Raw genomic sequence first — 15687 nt, forward strand, 5'->3', positions numbered from 1 at the left:
GGTACATCTGTCTGATCAAGGAGTGGTGCTGTTCCTACTGTGCCATGGCCAGTAGTGTGGAATGAAGTTGGGTCAGTGAGTCCTGGGGAGAGCACAAGGTTATAGCTCATCCAACCTCCCAGAGCTGTGGATTCTGAGATTACAGTGTGCGAGGTGGGGGAAGGATGTGCTGGGGCCACACCAAGGACCACCAATAGAATTGGGAGCTTCAGGCCCGGGGGTTGTCAGAGCAAGACCAGCCAGGGCTGTGCTGTCTATAGGACTGTGCAACCTTGGGGCATGGGACTCACCTGTTTTCATGAGAAAGGGGTCTGGTGAGACCCAGTTATACTCGTTCTGCACTATGGCAGGCCCCTCTCTGTTGTTGGAGTGTTGAAAGTATGACAACGATTAATAAAGCATGGTCCTGGTTTCCCCCATCACTTTGTGTCTTGCATCATTATTCTGGGGTGGTGGGACAATGGGTGCTGGAGAAGCAGGGACACGTGTAAACCATGCCTCCTACATCCTCATCCCACATGGAAATCAACAAGACATTTACATGTTTAATACAAACATCTGCACAAGAGTCCTGTTAAGTGTGTTCAATGGAATGCTGTTGGGGCCCTTCAATATGCGTTTTGGGTAGAATGAGAATTCTTGTTCCCATTTCTAATTCTGGAGCAGGAATGTGCTTATTTCATATTTACTCATGTGGTGCATAGGGGTGTGATCTTTAGAGAAATGGCTTCAATCCATGTTCATTTCTTGTGAATGCTTAAGCGTCTTTTAAACAACAAAAGAGTGCAGGGGAGGTGTAGATTCTCCCCGCTCCAGTGACTAGCTCTTCAATAATTATGCTTTTCATTTGATTAGAGCGTGTGATTTTTGAGTATCTGGCTTTTGCCATAACTGAACCAGATGTTAGACTATATGGGATATATAGTCCCGTCTATGATGTGTTCCTCCTTGCTTTCAGGTAGCAAGTTGCTTTTGCTTTCAGCATCTTCCTGGTTCAAATTACAGACTGGTTTTGACCATGTGCCAGATGTATACAAAACAAACAGATGGCTTTTATTTACAAGGCAGGTCCACCCACCTCCTTCCTAAATCTTCATGCTGGAAGAATAATAGACACATGTCTCCAACTGTAAGCCTGTCATTAGACAACATAATATTAGCACATTGCCATATATCTCCTCCTTCAAGCTTAATTAAATGTTGCAAAAGCAGCAAACCTTGTTAACCATTGCTTAATAAAACATGCAGACATTGACAGTGAAGACCCACATATATTTGAGATACCCAGAGTCTGTTTCCTAATTTTTCATCTTGTTTTATCTTCCCTTAAGGAACAGATAAAGGACAGTAGAATTAGTTGTCCACGTACAGCTCTTCTGAAACATTTTAACAGAGTTAAACTACGGGCTACTTTGGTGGGAATTAGACAAGACATGCATTGTAACAGGTTTTATACCTGTAACAAGACCATTTATGGAGATTCCCAGAGCTCAGTGACAGGTCCTGACTCCAGTGTGAGACCAAGATATAGAGGATTTTTTTCTAACATGTTCTTTAGAATTTGCACAAAATCCCTCTTGCAGAAAACTGGTGTCTCCTTCCTTTGGGCAGTTAAGTAACCCCATGACAAGGAGAAAAGGACTGACTGGCGGTTCCAGACCTGATTCCTTCTCACATACTCAACAAGGCAATGCACTAATCCAGGTACAGTGTGTTACACTGGTGTTTTAAACATCACGGCCACTATTCTGTTCACCACAGCCAGAGAGTAAATTTCCGTCTGCAAGAGCTTCTACCATCTCCAGTGCATTTTGTGCTTATTTCCCTAGTTCTGTGCAGCTGGTAGGAAGGCACAGGGCAAGAAAACAAGCGAACCTGGACATGAAAGTAAGGAACAACAGTGTTGTGGGTGGGGAAATGGAGCTGCACCAAGGCCAGGCAAGGCTGAGGTGTTTTTCTGCTGGCAAAAAGAAGCACCAGCCCGTGTCCTCCTTTCCTTTTCCCCACAATAACTTTACTAACACTTGGAGTTCAAAGTTTGGCTACTTGTTGCCTGCCATGTGTCTTCTCACTTACTGCAGAAAGTAACGGTTAAGTAAGCATTGGGATGATGCTGGTGCAAGGCGCCTCCGGACACCTCCTTACGCACAGTAAGGGATAAAATTCTGGCCCATGTTCACTTGTTGTCGAAAAAGAATACTCGTATTAGCAGCAAAAATTCATGACTCTGTCCTAGTTTTTTTATAAGCAGGGAATTTCTGTAGTCCTGGGAATACATCTTTGATAGGGACATGATCAAGAAAATTCACAAAGGTTATAAAAAATTAGTTAATAGCAACATCAATCACCAATTTATTAAGTCCCAAAGGACATATTCTAACAAAAGTTAAGCCCATATTAATTTCACTAGGACAAATCTAAACTGTTGTTTAAAAAAAAAAAAACTCCCACCATTTTAATGCAAACAAATAATAGTAACATCAAATCATAAATTAAATGTTTAAAAATACAAATTGACAAAAAGGAACAAAAATATATGAAGAAGAATATTAGAACACTATGACTCAAACTGTCTTCCCTAGTTAGGCCGGCATGACTTTCAAGGTGAATTGCCTGGAGTTAAGAAATCAACATAGCCATCATTCGTTGCATACTGAATCGTATGACTCAGCATGCGACTTATATTGTCTGCAATGATTTCTTCACTCAGGACAATTTGCCTCCAAAGTTGCACCGTTTGTGTTGCTATGCAAGAGAATTTTAACCCATACATATAGTATTTCTCCTACCAAATTAAGACAAATAAAAGTTTACAAAAATCCTATACAGACTTTGAATCTGGAATAAGTGCCTAAACATGGAGTGGAAGGGAAATAGCATACATGTATACCCACTGTGGTAGACTGTGTCTACCTTGAGCCAGCGACCTTAATCTGCTGTGGCAGGTGGTCTGAGCTGCTGTTGTTGGTTCAGTCAATCATCAAAATACTTCTGTACAGATTCTATGATATTTAATTTTTGTGTCATTAACTGAATTGACAAAGAATGAAACATTTAGTCACAGCTTTCCACATCCTTTTCCATATCTACTTATGGAACTAATGGTTGTGCCATTTCAGATCCCTGCCCTATCACTGTCGAATAACTAGAATACCACAATTAATTCTGTGTACAAGATCATACTGACAAATAGGCATATTTGCAATAACAACTAAATAAAGTTAGAATAGAAAGCCTGGCATAAGAAAACAACACAGGCATTTTACAAGCACGACAATTTCCCGAAAACTAACCTGCACACTGAAACTTTGTTTCAAATGATACGGATGACCATTTGCAAGAAGGATGATGTTGCAATAATGACAGGCAGTGAATGCCTTGTATGTAGTATGAGGGTGAAGGATATGAATCCTTTTAGGATAGCCTGTCCAGCCTTAAGACAAATGAGGCAACAGTGTTAGGGATCATGAAAAGGCAACAAATTGCTAATTCATAATTGGTTGTTATAGTTTCTTCACTGCCAGAAATCTGGACAAAACAGCTTGCAGTATTTTCTGCCTCCAGTGGCAAAATAGGCTGCTTGTTCCTCTGTACTACGTGCCATATTTGGGTATGTGGGTGTGGGTGTGCCATTTGCCCCTTTCCACCAGGCAGCAAAATGTCCTGTGCCAGCTCCAAACACTTTAAATCTTAGTTACATTCAGCAGACCATACTTCGGGGGGGGGGGGAATCCAGCAGGCCGACACAGCTGTATCCTCTGTTTGAGATTTATTCATAAGCCACAACAAGGCCCAACAATTATTGTGCAAAATTTTCTTCCCAATTCAAACCAGATAGTTTGTATGTTCTATGTGCTTTTTTGTTTTAAGTCATGCTGGAATCTATTCTGAAAGGAGAACAGGGATGAGGCAAAATGGGACCAGGGCACGTATTTGGCATGGGTAGTTCCCAAATATTTGTGTTTTGAATGGAAAACAAACAATTTCAAATGGCTACTGGCGCTTGCTTTGTGAAGAATTCCAGAACAGCAGTCTCTTGTGGCAGCCCTCCTGGCTTCTGTTACTGAAGAACTGGCTGATCCCAATGCTCTCAAGGGATTGTTAACAGTCAAGTTGTTCATACCGCATCAGATATGTGGTACATACTCTATTTTGGAGTGCTGTCTCTAGCAGACATTTTAAAAAGCAAGACAGGTGGGCAAGACAGTTTTATGATCCTGATGTGCTGAATGACTGCTATCTCTGGACCAACAACCAGAGAACCAATGACAAAATAATAGTTAAAGAAACAAAATTCAAGTATAACAACACAGACTGACTCCAGGATTAGCTGTAGGGTCTTTGAATATCCCACTGCTATATATGTTTTTTGCATTAATAATACCCCACACACACACATACCCATGAGTCACACATGTCGATTTCCTTTGGTAGTGCCTTTATAGTAATGTCTAAATGTCCCATATTATCCAGTTCTCCAATATGGGTACCTGTATGCTATTGGCTAAACACACTGAGTAAGCATCACCCTCAACCACTTTGGTCACACACCACTTCTCTCACTGGCTGTGAGATCGTCATAGAATTGGGGGAACTGCTGGAGCAGAGCGAATGCTTCCACAACTTTCCTTCTGGCCCATGTTCAGGTAACAGAATACTGGTCAACGTTGTTAACAAGCCGATCACACCTCCCTGCTTTCCATCTCCTTTCCCCCATCCAATCCAAGTAGAATGATGGAGGGATCAATAATGGACCGGTTGAGTTTCAGCCCATACAAGATACGAGGTGCTGTTTGACAATTGATTAATACAATGAAGGAAGAGGAATTAGATCATCTTGTTCTGTAGGAGTGCGCTTTCAAAGAGGTAACATACCACCAGTCTGGTTAAGAGAAATGTGCTTGTTTCACCAATAAAGGTGGATGTACTCCTGTCATGTTTATGGGTTCATGGTAGACCTTTGCCTGCCTTTGGAGGAGAGGAGATGGTTTTGGCCAACAGCATAGACACTCAGTATTTTTCATACTCCTGAGAAGCTGGAGAACATCCCTGAAAGAACATAAGGAAACAAATACTCTCTCTAAGTACACTAAAATCACAACTGCCATCCTTGCTCCCCATAGCATGGTAAAAGCTGAACTTTACACAATTAATGCATCCAATGTTTTTCTGTACTGTAACTATATATTGTGTCATCATGGGAGAGTCTGCTTTTTTCCAGTAGAGATGATCGTTATTCCTATTATTTGCTGGAATTAACAGACAACATATTTTTCCACTGACACACGTCCAAGAGCAGGAACGTTATTCTGGACTTGATTCTTGCAACTTGTTACAGAAAAATTTAGATACAGCATAGAACTAATCACAGGCCACATTTTGGAGCAGCTATGTTTGTGCTCTGGGGAGAACCACACAACAGCTGGAGTTACCTTTCAAATTTTTAACAGCTGCATCTCTCAGTACTAAAGAGATGAAGTACATCGAAGGTATCTCACTGCAAAGATGCCAGACAAAGGCTGAGTGGCATGAAGAATTTAATTTTCTGTACACAAGCAGCTTCTCTGAAATACGAAGAACTAGAACCACCCGCTACACTGTGATAATGAATTGAATTTCAATGAATTGTGCTGGAAACATATTTGGTGGTACTTTAAACAAGAAGGTAAAATGGAGGTAGATAAAATAGGACAGGTAGCATATGATTAGGAAGGAATATCAGGGGAGGGGAGAAGCTTTCTAAGATTTGAATCAAGATGGGCCATCTTGACACAACAAAAATCATGAGACTATGCTGCCAATCGATATTTTTCCCATCATAGCATTTTCTAATTAGCACAGCATGCCTTAGAACAAACAAAATATGTTTCCTTCATGTATGAGTAGATGCACACATGTGCATGCACAAATACACATATATATGCATGGAGAATAAACTCAAAAACAGCTGATTGATCATGAAGACATAGAAAACCCACTCCTAGCTTTTCCTTTATGATCAATCAGCTGATTTTTAGTTTTTGCTAGGCAAATTTCCCAGCTTTGCAAGTTTACAGGAATGCACAAATAAGGAGTCTTTAAAAAGTGTGTGTTCCTTTCAAAACCAACCCTCCTAATACCTCACTGTCTCTTGTTGAGAGCTCCTCTTCCTCCTCCTCATGTTTCATCTCATTTATTATGCAAGGGTGAACCAGGTCAGGATTCACACCTGCATTGGCCTTCCAACTCCAGTTCTCATCATTTCCAGCCAGCAGGGCAATGTTCAAGGACAATGGAGGTTGTAGTTCAACATTATTGTATTAGATGACAGATTTTTGCTTGTTTGTCTTTATTTATCTATTCACTCTGTATGCAGACCATGTAATAAGAAAAACCAGACTACATTAAGATGAAGAATGAGTGAAAATTAGTGGAAGACACATCAGTATTCTAAGATATGTGAAGACACCATCTTACTGGCAGAAAGCAACAGTGACTTGTAATGACTTTCAGAGAAAGTGAAAAAGGAAAGGGCCAAAGCAGGACTGCAGTTGAACATTAAGGCCATAATCATGACTACAGAACTACATAACTTTAATGCTGAAAATGGAGAAATTGAAATTGTTAAAGATTTTTTGTATTCTGGTTCAATCATCAACCAGGATGAAGACTGCAGCAGAGAAATCAGAAGACTGAGACCAATATCATCCACACTTTTGTATTTCCAGTGACCTTGTACAGGAGTGAAAGCTGGACAGTAAAGAAACTGACAGGGAAAAAATGTATTCATTTGAAATTTGGTGCTGAAAGAGAGCTTTACGGATACCCTGGGCTGCCAGAAAAACAAACAAGTGGATCTTAGATGAAATCAAGCCTGAACTCTCTCTGGGGGCAAAAATATTGAAACTGAGGCTGTCCTACTTTGGACACATCATGAGAAGGCAAGATTCTCTGGAAAAGACAATAATGCTGGGAAAGGTGGAAGGCAGCAGGAAAAGAGGAAGATCAAATATGAGATGAATCGACTCCCTGAAGAATCGACTCCACTGAAAGAATGTCCAGTGTTAACAATATGTAACATTATAACCAACTGCAATTTTAAAATCACAGAGTGGAAACCAAGAACAATAAGAAGGAATAAAAATGTAAATCCATTGCAAGCAGGGAGCAAATAAAAGTCTTGTCACAATAAAAAGGGTCTGAACCCTCCATAATCAGGAGTGGGCAATTAATTTCTATAAGGGGGCCACATGAAAAATCTGAACTGTGTTTGGGGGTCGAACCCACTTTATTTGACAATAAAATGAAACAGTGATGTTGTGATTGTTTTTATTTTAAACTTGTTAATCTTCACAAATACAAAAGAGTTTTTTTGCGGCATGTTAAAGATAAGCAACTGATCAACTTTAGACAAAAAGCTATAAATGGTTTTGATGTTCAAAACTGTCCACGGGCCGGACAGGAGCAGCTCGCAGGCTGTATGTGCCCCTCGGGCTGCACTTTGCCCAGGTCTGCTCCATATGTAGACTATCAGTGGGGAGGGTCTCTTGCTGGAGCACCACAAGAAGGAAGTCCCAATCTATCATCTCTCTACCAGTGTCACAATGTTTGCATCTTTTATGTCCTGTGGTACTCCACCTTCCCTCCAGCAGAGATGAAAGACTTCATACAGTTCGGTGGTGATGTTCACCTTACAGCACATCAGCACTTCAACAGGGATGTTACCCCTTCCAGGTGCCTTGCCAGAGGCAAGGGAATCCAAGGCCACTTTTATTTCTGCTAAGGCTGGTTTGCTGTCCAGCTCTTCCAAGACAGGTAGGCACTCAATGTTATTTAATGCTTCTTTGGTTACTACATTCTCTCTGGAATATAGCTCAGAGTAGTGCTGCACCCAGCATTCTGCTGTGCTCGGTCCTGGATGATCACAGCTGTAGCAGACTTCAAGGGAGCAGATTTCTTCTGCATTGGACCTAAGGCCTGCTTGATTCCTTTGATGTTACCTGTGTCCACTGCTATCTGTATCTGAGAGCAGAGCTGAAGCCAATAATCGTTGGAGCATCTCCTGGCAGCCTGTTGGACTTGGCTACGAGCAGCTCTCGTAGGACAGGCTTTGTATGCTGCTAGAGCTTTCCTCTTATCCTCGATGGCTGGCATTAACTCCTCCAAATGGGCTTCGAACCAGTCAGCCATCTTTTTGGTCTTCTTGCCAAATGTGGACAAGACGGTGTTGTAGACAGTGTTCTTGAAGTGTTCCCATCGTTCAGGTTCATTTACATTAGCCGGACCTGGAAGGGTTTCCTCAAGCACCTGGGCAAATCCCTTAACTTTTCTTGGATCAAGTGTCTTGCTGATGTCAATACGTGGTCTTCCTTCCTTTTTCATGTGATTCAATCTCTTCGTTTGCAGTTTTACTCTACTACACACCAGAGAGTGATCAGTATTGCAATCAGGATAAGTATGACTTGATAGGAATAACTGAAACTTGGTGGGATGACTCCCATGACTGGAATACAGCAATTGAGGGATATAAATTGATCAAAATGAACAGAGACAATAAAAAGGGAGGTGGAGTTGCAGTATATGTCAAAAATATGCATTCCTGCACAGAAATACAGGAGGAGGGGATTGGCTGTCCCATCGAGAGCATCCGGATCAATCTAGTTGGGGCAAAAAAAAAAAAAAAAAAAAGGAACTTGTTAGTTGGAGTCTACTACTGACTGCCCAATCAAAGAGAGGAAGCAGATGAAACCTTTTGAAAAACAAATCGCAGGGCTTTCAAAGAGACATGATGTAGTAGTGATGGGAGATTTCAATTATTCAGATTTTTTGGGAAGCAAATTCTGCCAAGTATGGCCCCTCTAAGAAATTCCTGGCTTGTGTGGTGATAATTTTCTCCTACAAAAAGTGGAGAAAGAAACTAGTGGCCAAAAAAAGGCCACTGTGGCTTCACAGAAAGCTTGGGGAGGACCTAAAAACCAAAAAAGACATGTACAGGAAGTGGAAAGAAGGCGAGGCCACCAAGGATGAGTACAGACATGTAGCAAGGAAATGCAGGGATGGCATTAGGAGGGCAAAAGCTGAGAATGAACTGAGGTTAGCTAGGGACACTAAAAGCAATTTAAAAAGCATTTATGTGAGTAGTAAAAGACAAACAAAAGACATAACGGCACAGTTCCGCAATAGAGATGGAAAAATGGTAACAGAGGACAAAGAAAAGGCAGAGATGCTCAATTCCTATTTTAGTTCAGTCTTTTCGCATAAGACAGACTATGAACTTCCAAACAAATTCGAAGTGCAAGCGGCAGGATTGTAGCTGGAGACTTATAAACAAATAGTCAAGGAATACCTTACCACCTTGAATGAGTTCAAATCACCAGAGCCGGATGAACTACATCCGAGAGTACTGAAGGAACAGGCTGAAGAACTCCATTATTTTCTTGAAATCATGGGAAACGGGTGAGATGCCAGAGGACTGGAGAAAGGCCAATGTTATCCCTATCTTCAAAAAGAGCAAAAAAAGAGGAATCTGGGAACTACAGGCCAGTCAGCCTGACATCAATCCCAGGCAAAGTTCTGGAACAGATCGTAAAGCAGTCATTGTGCAAGCACCTAGCAAACGAGGCAATAATAACTACAAGCCAACATGGATTTGTCAAGAACAAATCTTGCCAAAGTAACTTGATCTTGTTTTTTGATCAGCTCACCTACCTGATAGACAGAAGGAATGCTGTAATATATCTTGACTTCAGCAAAACTTTTGACAAAGTGACCCATGATGTCCTGATTAGCAAGCTGACTAGGTGTGGGCTGGATAGATCAAGTGTCAGGTGGACACACAATTGGCTACAGAATCATACTCAGAGGGTGATGATTAATGGATCCTTCTCTAACTGGAAGGTGGTAACAAGTGGGGTACCACAAGGCTCAGTGCTGGACTTGGTGTTTTCAATATTTCTATTAATGACTTGGATGAGGGAGCGCAGGGAATGCTTGTCAAATTTGCAGATTTGCAGATGGGTGGAATAGCTAATACCCTAGAAGACAGAAACAAAATTCAAAATGACCTTGATAGGATGGAGCACTGGGCCGAAAGCAACAGAATGAAATTCAAAAGGAGTAAGTGCAAAGTACTGCACCTCATAAAAAGAAACCAATTGCAGTTACAAGATGGGGGAATACCTGGCTCAGCAAAACAAGTGAGAAAGAGCTTGGAATTGTTGTAGATCACAAGATAAATATGAGCCAGCAATGTGATGTGGCCACAAAAAAGGCTAATGCTATTTTAGGCCACATTAATAGAAGTATGGTTTCCAAATCCTGTGAAGTGCTAGTCCCCCTCTATTCAGCACAGGTTAGGCCTCACCTTGAGTATTGTGTCAAGCTCTGGACACCACACTTCAAGAAGGATGATAACAAATTGGAACAAGTTCAGAGGAGGGCAACAAGGATGATCAGGGGGCTGGAAACCAAGCCTTATGAGGAAAGGCTGAAAGAATTGGGCATGTTTGGCCTTGAGAAAAGAAGACAGTGGGAGTGATATGATAGCACTTTTCAAATATTTGAAAGGCTGTCATACAGAGGAGGGGCAAGATCTGTTCTTGATCATGCTGGAATGCAGGACACGCAACGATGGGCTCAAGTTAAAGGAAGCCAGATTTCAGTTGAATATCAGGAAAAACTTCCTGACTGTTAGAGCAGTATAACAGTAGAACCAGTTATCTCAGGAGTTGGTGAGTGCTCCAACACTGGAAGCATTCAAGAAAAACCTGGAAAATCACCTGGCAGATATGCTTTGATTGTATTCCTGCATTGAGCAGGGGGTTGGACTTAATGGCCTTGTAGGCCCCTTCCAACTTCACTTTTCTATGATGGAAACTGAAAATTTTCCTACCAATATGAAAATGTATGCGGATTTATTTAAAGAAAAAAGTGATTAGATTGAAAGATTGGAACAAACATTTCAGAATAGGAGTATTTCATGGTCGATTTATATACAACTAGAAAAATGGACTAAGGAATGGGTAAATAAATATAATAAAGGTAGAGAATATACAAAGTATGAACATTTTTTATTGTCATATGAGGACATTTAGATGACTGACTCAGTAAAAGGCACTATGAGTAAAATTTACTTACTTCTTAATTTAGAGGAAGAAAAAAGTAAGAAAGAAGAATTGAAAATAGTGTAGGAACAAGACATTGGAAAAAGAATAAATGAAGAAGAATGGAGGAAGATATGGAAAATGAGGATTTTAAGATTTATGCCAGTGAGAATAAGGGAAATTTTTTTAAAACTCAGTTTAAGATGGTATTTAACACCGTTAAAATTAAACAAGATTAATGCCAATCATCCGAATGTCTGTTGGAAATGTGAGAATCACCTAGCAGATATGCTTTGATTGTATTCCTGCATTGAGCAGGGGTGGGACTAATGGCCTTGTAGGTCCCTTACAACTTCATTTTTCTATGACTCTATGATTCAAACAGAAACTGAGCTAATTTTGTTCCTTTTCTCTCTCCAGGCCTTTATTCCTTTAATGATCATTTTAATTTTTAAAATGTATACATTAATCAAAGAACGGCACAATGTGACCACCAGCTGATGTTAAAAAGGGATTTTCTGAAGTTTTTTAAAATTCAGAATTCAAAGTAATAGTGATGGACCAACATGAGGATGGGCATTAGCAATGTCTGGTGGTGAAGTGTGAGAGATAGTTTTATCTTGAGTCCTTGACCTGTGGGTTCTGCATACTTTGGGTTGACTGATCACCATGACAGGCAAAACGGGAAGGAATTTTCTCCCTCATTCATATAGGGATTTGAATTCAAACTTGTTGCATCTCTCAGGAGAACGGCACTTTCCATGCTTGGATTGATCGATCGATCGATCTAGCTAGCTAGCTAGCTAGCTACAGTATAGTATGAAATGTTTTATATAGGTATAATACACACACACACCAAAACAAAGATACCTTTATGAAGGCACAAGATAGCCACCTTTACTTTATTAAAAGTATTTTCAAATCTTCCCAGTCCAAGTCCATTTTAAAGATAAAGAAGTCAACACAAAGAGAGCAGAAGTCAGAAGAAGTGGCTCATCCACAGCAAGCACCAGAATGGAAACTGCACAGGTCTTCTCCACTGCTGTGGGAAGATTCTGCTTCTGTTTCAATCACTATCAGACCTACTTCTAAAACTGCACCACCAAGCTTAAATGAGTGTCTATATCTTGTATGCAAATATGTGTCCTCTTTCATCCTCTTCTTTTACCAATTGATATTGTATCATTGACTACCTTACCTTTCATCTCTCCTATGGACAGTCATTTAAAGGCCTTTTTCCTTTTGGAAAATACACCACTGAACTATTATTGGTGTTGACCATTTGTGTGCTTGCTGCTAAAGAGAACTTTGCAGGGAAGGACCTGCTTTGGTGATGGTGGCCCAAGTAGGGTTTTCAAGGTGCTTTACTGTAAACATGGACTTGGTTTTCCACTCTCACTCTTAACATGCTCTCTCACTCTTAATATCATCACATTGATGGAGAATGTCTGTAAGGAAGTTATCAGGTGGAAGCATTGGTCTTAGGTATTACAGTATTTCATCCTCAGAGGTATATTATCCTCTGCCTGCTTGGTTAAAATGTTCACACCCCTGTTTTTCACCATTTATTTCCTCAAGGGATCTGACAACCAGAATTTAACATAGAATGCCAATCCTTCAGTAAACCAAAGAAGCAAACAACATAGCACTGTCTAGTGTCAATATGGGTACTCAGGTCGATATCATCTGAGAGCAGACCAGGATTAATGATGGCTATATATTGAAGTGAATCAGGCAGACCTGGCCTGTCATGTGAAAAATGCTAGTACCAGGTGAGAGGTGACTTCCATAATAAGGGATACTGAGAAACAAAAACCTCCCCAATCACAGCCATTTGGGCTGTGCAAGCGTTCTCCATGAATCTGCATGGTTTGCAAGGATTGGCAAGGAATTTGAGAATGTTATTTTCAAAGAATTATTTCTTTTGTATCTATTGCTGGAGCTCCCATGCTGCTATTCAGTACACAATACGAGTCACATCTTCTTTCTTCCTAGAATGCTCAGCATCCGAAGCATCATTTTAAGTTTTGGAGAGGCTCGTACAAGCAACATGTCTCAATGAGCTGGGTCTCTTCCCATTTAGATCCTCCTGGATATGTTATGTGTTTGAACTCCCAGAATTGCCCAGCCTGGACATTTTAAAAGTCATAATCCAAAAAAAAGGAATTTTCCCAAGCAGTGTTCCAGCTACAAATTGAAGCACATATTTCACAGATGTTATTTGGTGTGGTTTTTTTTTGGGGGGGGGGTAGAGTGAAGAAACTGGCAGGGAGAGCCAGCAGGTGAGAGATGCAAAAGCCACTTAACTCCTTGACACAGGGCAGTGAGGAAAGTCAAAGAGAATGGACGGAATGCCCAACAGAGGGGCAAAAGTGTTTCCATCTTGGCGGCCATCGCCTCCCCCCATACACAGGTATGGACAGGTTTTATTTGACTGAAATCCTACAGCCAGCCAGAAAACCACAATTTCTTTGCAACTGCTGCTGTTTGATCACATAATGCAACCGGATTCTGGCCATCGTACCTCACATTTTTAAATGGCAGAGAGTTCTCAAGGAAAACTTTTTCTTTCCTTTTTTTTTTTTAAAAAACATGGCCAACAAGATGCCTCCAATGAACTGGTCCCATTATTGTGCCTGATGAGCCCCTCACCTTGTTAGTTCTGCTTGACCTCCCACTTGACTCTGTCACACCTCGCCTGAGAGGGAAGCCTGAATGGATTTCAGGTCTCCACTTGGGAGTGTTGAAGTGTCAGCCCTGCCATCCAGCGTGCAAGTGGCTGGTTCAAGGGATGCATGTGAAGGAGAGGGCACATTCCTGCCATGACAGATAACTGTCCAGCAATCAGAGGCAGGCTGATCCAAAGGTGAAGAGCAGGGTCAAGACTTTCGATTAAACAGAGGGAGCCTTTTGTAGAGCCTGCTGATGCTTCTGAGACAAAATGCTGGATGTTTGCCCTTCTGTCAACAGTGAAATGTTCCTCAATGAGCTTTTAGGTGATCAAGTCTCAAAGATGTATCAGGATTCTAAATGTATTTTTTGGAAAGTAAATTTTGCTGCAATGTTTGAAAAATGCTTTAGCACCAAAGATATTATTTCCTCAGATCTTTCTTGACTCCTAGTTGTACCATCAATAAAGCACAAAGCATGGTCTTATCACATGAATAGATTAGTCTCTGAGAATTAAATACATATATAAAATTGCTCTTCCTTCCTTCCTTTCTACACCCCTGTGATTGCTTGCTTCTTTATGACTTCCCACTTCTCATACATATTTTCTTTATCCTTGCAAGTTTCTGAATAGTGCTGTTGGATCAATTTGTCTTTCTCTTGGGATGAATGTTTCTGGGAAGATTTGCTGTCTTTGGGAAAATGCTTTGCAACATGGCAGTGAAGCCTTCAGGCAGGAGCTTACAAGGCCAGGTGCTTCATCATAATGCTGAAAACTGTGCAGGATGTAGCTGCTGCAGGTTACTCCTGCACTTGTTGCCAATTTCACGTCTCTGTACCACATACCTTTTGTGTACACAATACATGCTGCATGTCACAAATTGTAGCACAATTTATCTTATTTCTTACTTTCAAGAGAAAGTTAAAGCCATCTGTTAGATATGCTTTGACTTGGATTCCTGTATTGAGCTTCTAACTCTTATTATTCTATGATTCCTCAGATATAGAAACTGGGATAGGTGTGCTATTTAAGATACATATTGCTTCTACTGCATCTGTTATTTTAATTAATGTATGCATTGCCTCTGTAAATCACTCAAACAGTTGGAAAAGCAGCAGAAAAAAGGCTCATTCTCTCTTAATACTGCTTAAGCTTTTCCATTATTATTTTTTTCTGAACACAATGAGCTGATTTCCTTCTTGAAAGGAAAAAAAAACCTTTCCTTGTTACAATCTTAGCTAAACATCTCCCCTCCCCCTTACAATAGCTGTCTTCCAGCTCCTAACTGCGGGGCAGACCAAGATGTTGCACAGTTGAACAACGTGCAATCCTGCCAGGGACAATGCCACACAATGCCAAACAGAGCCCCCTTCCTTCTCATTGTAACTTACCTTGTTCCTGATTTCACTTTCTCATTACAGTAATATATATGGGGTGGGAAGAAGCAACAGGCCAACAGATGTTACGCTGTGCAAACCAATGATGAGTGAGGAAACAATGCTCAGAGGAAGTTGGGGAGACAAAGGAAGTGCGAAAGGACAATTATGAGAGGGGTGGGAGTTGGTAATGCATTCTAGCTAAGCACACAAATAAATTAGCAGAACAAGCAACAAACAAGACTAGATAAAATACAGTGCTGCACCTAGAATCTCCTATCTGAAATTAATTTTGTTCAGGAATATAGGATGTTGCTCTAAACACACTATTTGTACATCAGACTAAGTAGTGGCTTTCTACTTCTCAAACTCAGGATATCAGGAGTTGGCCACAGGAGTCAGACCAATCATCCATCTTGGTCAGCACATGAAATAGTAAAGTATCTTGAGCTCTGAGTGGAAAATTGGGGTAGAATGGAAGGAAGGGAAGGAGGGAGGGAGGGAGAGTGAGTGAGAGAGAGAGAGAGAGAGAGAGAAAGAAAGAAAGAAAGAAAGAAAG

Source organism: Pogona vitticeps, chromosome 1, assembly GCF_051106095.1.
Source record: "Pogona vitticeps strain Pit_001003342236 chromosome 1, PviZW2.1, whole genome shotgun sequence".
Classification (NCBI taxonomy): domain Eukaryota; kingdom Metazoa; phylum Chordata; class Lepidosauria; order Squamata; family Agamidae; genus Pogona; species Pogona vitticeps.